Source organism: Quercus robur, chromosome 5 (genome assembly GCF_932294415.1).
Source record: "Quercus robur chromosome 5, dhQueRobu3.1, whole genome shotgun sequence".
Lineage (NCBI taxonomy): Eukaryota > Viridiplantae > Streptophyta > Magnoliopsida > Fagales > Fagaceae > Quercus > Quercus robur.
In genome coordinates, this window is record NC_065538.1 from 78432889 (window position 1) to 78442393 (window position 9505).

Here is a 9505-nt window from a genome sequence, read left to right on the forward strand (position 1 = left end):
GTTACAGATTCTGCTTCTACACGCCTACGCTGCATCAGTTGGTATCAGAGCAAGGCTAGGTTCCTACTATGGCGCAAAGAGGAGTACGTGAGGGAAAACCTGTTGCCATAGATGACGTGTATGAATGTGATGAGGTTGCACGTGATGCGCAATTAGAGGCGATCTTTCAACGAATAGAGGAGTGGTTTGATGTGCTTTCAAAGCAGCTCACTGACTTAGCCGTTGGAAGTCAACCTCAAAACTATCATCCAAATCCATGTTTTGTGGAGGAGGAGAATCTTGATATCGAGCAGGAGGCTTGCAATATCAAAGAGGATGATGAATATATTGAAAGAGTTTGTCTAGTAGATTAGGACTCTCCACCAATTTATGATGACTATCCTAAAGATTCTAAAGATTTTAGTCTAGGAGAAAAGATTGAATTTGATAAAAATAAAGTCATATACATACGAGATGAGCCCGTAACTCACATCGTTGATAAGACTTTCAACATTCAAAAACAAAATGTTATTGATCCCTTCTGGGAGGATTTTATTGAACAAGAATTGATAGAGGTCAACAAGAAGCGTGCACGAGTGATTTTAAGTAATCTTTGTCGAGGAGGAAATATGAAGTTTTTGGATGTGTGCATGGATTCTTTTTTAGTACTTACTTCATATATCCCGCTGTGGCAAAAGAAGTCAAGAATAAAAATCCGTACATTAAGATTTATTATGAGTGAGAAAAGATTGTTAAGTAGCATATTGATTCGTCTTGTCTTGCATAGAAGAATAGGATGGAGAAGATTATTCAAGGTTCTAATTGATCGTGGAAGATTGCCACAAAACTCGAGGACGAGTTTTCCCCAACCCCGAGAGAATGATGCAGATTGGTTAAGGGAGAAGAAAATATTTTAATATTTTATGTTGTTTTATCATTCCTAGTGGAATTAGGATTTATTTGCTTTTATAAGTTCAATTAAAATCTTTTTCCTAGTTAAATTAGGATTTTAATTGTTTTTCTTTTCCTAGTTAAATTGCTTTTCCTTTCTCAAATAGAAGTAGGTTTATTATTTCTTTTCCTAAAAGGAGTAGGAGAAATTATATTCCTATAAATACTCTTTATAGAGAGGTTGATTGATGTTATTTGTTGATTAATAAAAGCTTGTTAGAAAGGTTTTCTCTATTATTTTGCCTACTAGCCTAGTGTTCTTGTAGAACTTAGGTTTCGTGAAAGAGTTGTAGTAATTGTGTGTTACAGATTTTGCTTCTACACACCTACGCTGCATCAGTTGGCGTGTAGAAGCAGCATGCTGCATTCTTACCCCAGAGTTCCTTCCCTTGCACTTTGGCATGCTCGACTTGGCCATGCATCTTCTTCTCGGGTACAACAATTAGCTTCTAGAGGTTTGTTAGGTTTAGTGTCTACAGAAAATTTTGATTGTGTTTCGTGCCAATTAGGAAAACAACCAGCTTTGCCTTTCAATACTAGTGAATCGATATCCATTGATATCTTTGACCTTATTCATTCTGATATTTGGGGGCCTTCCTCTGACTCTAGTATTGGTGGGTCTCGATATTTTGTTGTCTTTGTTGATGATTACTCTCGCTATAGCTGGATTTTTAATATGAAACATCGTTTTGAATTATTGCAAGTATACTCTAATTTTGCAAAAATGGTTGAAACTCAGTTTTCCAAAGGCATCGAAAATTTTCGATCTAATAATGCTCTTGAATACACTCAATATGCTTTCCAAGCTGTTTTGCATTCCTATGGCACTGTTCATCAACTAACTTGTCCAGGTACCTCTCAGCAAAATGGTAGAGCCGAACGGAAACTTCGTCATATTCTTGACACTGTTCGTGCTCTCATTCTCTTTGCCAAAGTTCCTGCTCCTTTTTGGGGCGAAGCTGCTCTTCATGTTGTTCATGCTATTAATCACATTCCGAGTCTTGTTATCCAAAATCAAACTCCATATGAGCGCCTTTTTGAGTCACCTCCAGACTATCACCACCTTCGTTCCTTTGGTTCTGCTTGTTTAGTTTTTCTTCAGCCACATGAGCATAACAAACTTGAGCCTCGGTCAAGGTTTTGTTGTTTTCTTGGCTATGGTGAAACTCAAAAGAGGTATCGGTGTTATGATCCTGTCTCTCATCGTCTTCGTATTTACCGCAATGTTGTCTTTTGGGAACATCGCCTCTTTGTCGAGCTCTCTCACTTCCGTGCCTCCCTATCTTCCTCCTCTATTTTAGATCTTTTTCCAGATGAGGCACATGTTCCTTTTGTAGCTGCTCCTGATCCTCCTGTGGTTGCTCCTGATTCTCTTGTAGACTTCTCTGTCCAACCACCAGATATCACTGATCCCTTTCCTAGGTCACCCTTTAATGAACAGGTGGAAGATGAACAGGTTGAAGACGAGCTACCCAACCTCAACCCTGAGCTTGGGTCCCCTGCTCCTGCTCCGCCTGAAGATCTTGCACAAGACATTCCACCTCGTCACTCAACTCGGGTAAGATCTATTCCTGCACATTTACTTGACTATCATTGTTACACTGCTCTTGCTGCACAACACGAGCCTCACACCTATCATGAGGCTTCCACTGACCCTTTATGGCAGATTGCAATGAAAGAGGAACTTGATGCATTATCTAAAAACCATACTTTGGGATTTGGTGACACTCTCCCTTGGGAAATCTGTGGTTGGTTGTAAGTGGATCTACAAGATTAGGACTTGCTCTGATGGGTCCATTGAGCGCTACAAAGCTTGTCTTGTTGCAATAGGTTTTACACAAGAGTATGGGATTGATTATGAAGAGACCTTTGCTCGGGTTGCTCGTATCTCATCTGTCCGTGCCCTCTTAGCTGTTGCTGCTGCCAGTAAATGGGATCTTTTTTAGATGGCTGTCAAAAATGCATTCCTTAATGGGGATTTAAGTGAAGAAGTTTATATGCAACCTCCTCCTGGTCTCTCTATTGACTCAAACAAGGTTTGTTACCTTCGACATGCACTTTATGGCCTTAAACAAGCTCCACGAGCTTGGTTTGTGAAATTCAGCTCTACCATCTCTCGCTTGAGTTACTTGGCTAGTCATTATGATTCTGCCTTATTTTTTCGTCGTACTGACAAAGGCACTATTTTACTTCTCCTGTACGTGGATGATATGATCATAACTGGTGATGGCCTCAGTGGCATTCAAGAACTCAAGAATTTTCTCAGTCAGCAATTTGAGATGAAAGATCTTGGACATCTCAGCTACTTCTTGGGTCTTGAAATCACTCATTCTACAGATGGACTTTATATTACTCAAGCCAAGTATGCTTCTGAACTCTTGTCTCGAGCTGGACTCACTGAAAGCAAGACTGTTGACACTCCAGTTAAGCTTAATGCGCATCTGACTCCCTCAAGGGGGAAACCATTGTCTAATCCCTCTCTTTACAGACAATTGGTTGGCAGCTTAGTTTATCTCACAGTTACTCGTCCAGACATCTCCTACGCTGTTCATCAGGTGAGTCAGTATCTGTTTGCTCCACGATCAACTCACTATGCTGCTGTTCTGCGCATTCTTCGATACCTGAATGGCACCCTCTTCCACGACCTTTTCTACTCAGCTCAGTCTCCTCTTGTACTCCGTGCATTCTCTGAAACTGTAGCAGCTGCAGCAACAGAAACAGGAGCAACAAATGGAAAATGAAAGTTGTCCACGGGAAACATACACCCAACTATAGGACCGGTCCTAAGCTCTTGTCCCGTCCTCGAATCCTGCACAATACACCCAGAATAATCAAATATAATGCGATAACCCAACTCAGCTAATTGTCCCACAGAAAATAAATTGTAAGAAAGGTCAGGAACATTAAAGACCCCAGGAACCGAAAGGTTGGAGGTCAAAACAGAACCTATAGTATGACCAGACATTGTGGAACCATTTGCTGTGTGAATATTAAGAGGGTGTGGTGCAGGTTTGAGTTCAGAAAATAAGGACGAGTGAGGTGTCATGTGATTGCAACAAGCGGAATCCATAAGCCAAGAGGAAGGAGATATACTAGATAAAGCAGAGAGAGAAGAGGAATAAGATGCATTACCAACTATACGAATGACATTGGCGATGATGTTTTTAAGGTCATCTGTGGACATGGTGAAAGTGTGTTCTGAAGACTTAGACTATGCAGAGACGGGAGCCATTAGTTGGACACTCTCAGTGTTAGTAACAGTAGCAGCAGAAATTGAAATAGCTAATTTGTTGCGATGATAGCAAGTCTCAATATTATGGCCAAAACGTTTGCAAAAATTGGAAAAACGTTTGCTGGATTGTCGGTGACGATTATTGCAACAAGAAGAAGACCTATCCATATTCTTCATTTAGAAGCAAAATATGCAAAAATGGACTGCAAAAATGAAATCTACGCGAAAAACTGGGTAAGGAGCACCTGGACTGCAAAAAGTCAACTATGTGAAAAAGTCAACAGTCAAACCTAGTCAAAGTCAACCGTCAAAGAAAAGTCAACGGATGACGTCAGCAGGCAGACGGGTGATGAAATAAGCAGGTGACGTCAGCTAGGGCTGACGTGGCAGTTATGACGTCAGCGATGACGTTAGCAGGTAACCCAGCGGTGTGTGGGGCGCATGAAGGCGCGTGGACCGTCAGATGAAGTTGATTCTTTCTCGAAAATGCAGATCGAAGAAAGATGATTCTGATGGTGTCAGCGGCAACAAGATCGGAGCTACCCTGGCGGCGCGTGAAGCGCGTGGGATAATTTGCCGAAACTTTGACCGACGCGTGGCGGCGCATTGATGGTCAGAGGTGGATTTTTCCAGCGGATATGTGTAGAGCGTTGGAAAATCTACACGGTGATATATCTTGTCCTAATCAGAGGTCAGAGGTGACAGATCTGATGATGGCAGTGGTTTTGGCGGCGGAGGAGGAGCTTCTGGTGGTGGAGATTCAACCCTGAGGACCTTTGACGGTGGCGAAGCTGTCGGGAAGGGGCAGTGAAAGGGTTTACTAACCACAGAAGTTGAGGCAGCGGAAAATACCAACAAAACAAGATTGCAAGACACAAGAAAATTAAAGCAATGGCTCTGATACCATGTTAGAAATACTGAATGCAATAATATTGTATTTCTCAAATCAAAGAATATATATCAGTGCCTTTATATAGGAGGCATATGTGTGCGGTACAAGTAAAGTGTAGTACAAGTACAAGTGTGCTATACAAGTAACCTAGCTGGGCCTAAAGTCCATAACATAATATACGTTAACATGTTATATTATCATTCACATTTTTTAACTGATCATAAAAACATCTCGGGCTTGAGTTGATTCTTCAATTCCAAAGAAAAGTTCTTTGTTTCCACTAAAGATCTATACCTAGTGGGATGAAGTTCTGTGTTTATTGTGATTGGAATCTTACAAAATCTATAATGTTCAGCAAATTGTATAACACAATTATTATTTCATATACATATTTCAAGTTACTAGGGTAAGTTTTCACATTCCATTCAAACCCTGCTAACCTTATAAATTTTTTTTTCATAATTTTCATTTATGAATTTATCTATGTATGTAATAGTTTTGAGGCAAGTACAAGACAGTATAAATCACCATTTACTTATTTGATAATCTTTTTTTCTATTTTTGGTATCTTTTGTAATCAGTTTCAACTTGATGCTTGCCTTATAAATATTAACATAAACATATAATTTAAAAATTACTAATTTACATTCATGAAAGAACACACTAAATTCAACAACTAATAATTTACATAAACCAAAATTGATAGGTGACCTTCTTTCATGTAAAATATTGATAGTTGACCTACTTTAAAAAAAAAAAAAAAAAAAAATTAAGCTTTAACGAACTTGGAAATATATAATTATCATTTACAAATTATGACCATTTCCTTTGTGCCAAATTGTCAAAGTGGACTCTCAATATCAACTTTTTGCTTTTATTTTTTATAATATGGGTGTCCACAACTTTTTGGACATTTTGTTATATACATCCTAAACATATGATGAACTTTTTACCTGCGTACTCTGATTTTAAAACTCGCATCCAATTACTAATGGACAAAAATTCTAATTATATTTTAATCATTTTTAGGGCTAAGATATATGAGGCATATTTTTTTCCTCGAAGCACATTGGCAAGAAATCAACAATCAAAATCAACATTTGGTATTTCATTACTTCTATTAACGATGATATCATCAAATTCCAATCAATGATAGACTGTGTATTTGACTCTAAAGGTTTTACAATATAAATATTTTAAAGATAACTTAAACATATGTATATACATTAAAAAAGAAACATGCTAAATATAATGATTAATTATTTACATAAAAAAAAGATTTTAACAAATATACACATTACTTAAATTTAATTTTTTATATGCAAAAATTCATAAAGAATAATAAATTTAATTATTTTTGAAATTATTAGTAAATATATTTTTTTTTGTACTATTTTTTTTTTTTATCTTGGATTTAAAGAACCGCTTCTTATTTATTATTTTTTCCATTATCATTTTTTTTCTTTTATATGTTTTGGACTGTCGAATACATTGATAATTTAGTAAATATTATCTTTATGTTTTTCTTAATACAACATAGCACCTATGAAAGTGATTTCCTCTTAGAAGAACTCCTACCAACCGAAGAGGATTGTAAAATCACCTTGGAATATTTCTAGACAAGTATTTGTATCTATCATCTAGGATTACCAAGGAGGGATTGTTTAATATTGGGGGTAAGATGATTCCTTCAAAGTGATTGCCACTAAACCTATGTCTGGCTTGACATAAAACGTTTTCCAAGTGTAAAATATTTTCAAGTGAAAATATATTTCGGAAAATATTTTTAGGTATTTGATTGCATTCTATAAACTATTTTGGAAATAATTTCAAGTGTTTGGTTGTGTTAGAAAATAGATTTTATACTAGTTTCTCACATTTTCCCAGTTTCTAAACATATATTATAATAGAAATCTCAATACATAAACCCAAAGAAACAAAAACAAAAACAAAAATATTCATCAAACCTTATCAAATTGAGAGAGAGAGATCAGTCATGGGTATCGATAGTTCAATCTAGAGGTGGTGGAGACAAGATCGAGATGCAGAGCCAACATCAATGAACTTGAGACATAGACGGCGAGATCGGTCATGGGTGGGTCGGTGTGGTTTGATCTAAAGGTGGTGGCAACAATCTAGAGGCTATGACAGTGATGATCTCTCAGATCCAGGTTCAAGTGCTCTCTCTCTCTCTCTCTCTCTCTCTCTCTCTCTCTCTCTCTCTCTCTCTCTCTCTCTCTCTCTCTCTCTCTCTCTCTCTCTCTCTCACATTTGGGTGTTCAAATGAATGTAAGTGTGAGCTTGGGTTGAAAATGAATTGCTATAAAATGAAATTGTATTTCATTTTACATCCTACTCTACCCTATATTTTACAGTCAACTAAAAATTAATTTTAGTTTGACCAGATTTTCCTATCCACCCAAACATCCTTAAGGCTTTTAAATATTTTACGTAAAGGCTTTTCATTTGAAAAAGAATGCAACCTAAGTTGTAAGCAATTTAGGGCTTGTTTGGATCAATATTTTTCATCACTCAATTTTCGTCACTCATCACTCATCACTCATCACTCATCACTTAAAATACCCTACCCATTTAGCACCATCACTCACTTGTCATCACCCAATATTTTTCACACTGTTTGTGGGCCACATACCTGTCACTTGGTGCAGCTTTTTTTTTTTCCCAGTACCCAAACTCACCGTCAATTTTGTTACTTAAAAAATAAAATAAAATAAAATCGTAGCCCAACCACAATAGATGACCAGTTCACCACATAGCATCACACAAACAACCCAGAAAATTCCAAAAAAAAAAAAAAAATACATAGAAACCCCATAAACCCAGAAAATCGTAGCAACCCATAAACTTAGAAAATTTCATACCCATAAAGTCATAAACCCAGAAATTTCATAGCCATAAATATGCAACCCACGAAGCTAAGAGAACTGAAGACCGAACCTAGTGAAAGAAGAAGGGAAAAAAAAAGAGTAAGAACTAAGAAGACGAACCCAGGAGAAGAAAGGAAAAAAAGAAAAGAAAAGAAGAAGGTAGATTGGTCAAAAGGTGCGGTTGAGCTATGACTAGTGGGTCCCTCATATGTGTTTAATTACAAAAACGCCATTGAGTTATGAGTTATGGAAACTGAAAACAGCAAAAATGTGTTTTCAGTTTCCATAACTCAAAAATCAAAGACTTAAGTGATGGAAACAGAGTTATGGTACAGCTAAACGAACTTCTAGCTATGGGTCCCACCATTTTTGAGTTATGAGTTATAGAAACAGAGAATTGAGTTATGAAAACAAGCCATCCAAACAACCTCTTATTGTCTGATAGATTTAAATAGGCCAATGAGTATGAGCTACCAATTTTAGTCAAACTTTGTGGAATTGTTCTTGAGAGTGTGTTACTGGAAAGGCCCAAATTTCAATAAAAAAAATTACCTAAGGTCAAAGGGATGCTGCCTTCTATGAAATTTGACATGTTATAGTGCTTTAACATTGTAAAAAAATTCCCAGTAAATATAAGATTTACATAGAATGTGAGAGAAATAACATTATATAAAAGAAAATGACTAGAAGAATACTCAAAAGAAAATATATAGTTGTAAACACCAAATTAATATAGTCATGCTACACAATAGAATAACTTTATATTGTTATATGCTACATAATGAAATAGGATAACATCTATCAATCAAAGAAAAAAAGGATAATACATTAAATCACAAGCAAATAGAATCAATCTCATAAAGCAAAAGTTCAACACAAAAATTCATCAACCTAAGTAAAGATGCAATAAAGAATTAAAAATCCACCACAAGAGAGAGAGAGAGAGAGAGAGAGAGAGAGAGAGAGAGAGAGAGAGTATTTATCTTTTTGTGAGAAAAAATATGGATTGAATGGAAGAGATAATAACAATTTTTTATAGTAAATAAAATAGAGAGAAGAAGGAACAAGAGAAACTAGTTTGAAGAGAAACCTTTCAAATTCCTTCTATATCTTTTTGTTGGATGTGAATTTTGAAAATCTAATAGCTAGATTGCATGTTCTTTATGTTTTTATAACACAGATGTCTATTTTTGTTCAAATTTGGATGTTATTTACTATTCGATCATTAAACTTATTTTTTATGCATTATTTTAGTTTGCAAAAACTTGAAATTTAAACATTTAGTTGATGACATAACTATTGATTTTTGATTTTCTTGAAATTTTGTAAACATGGAGGATATAATAAGAATATACAATTCAATAGCATGGTTTTAAAAACCGGTACGATCAAAGAACCGAAATAGAGAATGGTTTTTGGTTCTATGGTCGGACCGGGGTCGGACCGATAGTCGAACTGATGATGTTATAAATAATTAATTAATAATTATAAAATATAAATAAATAAATAAATAATTTTATAACTAATCATTTTAACTAAAAAATTAAATTACATAACAGTAAA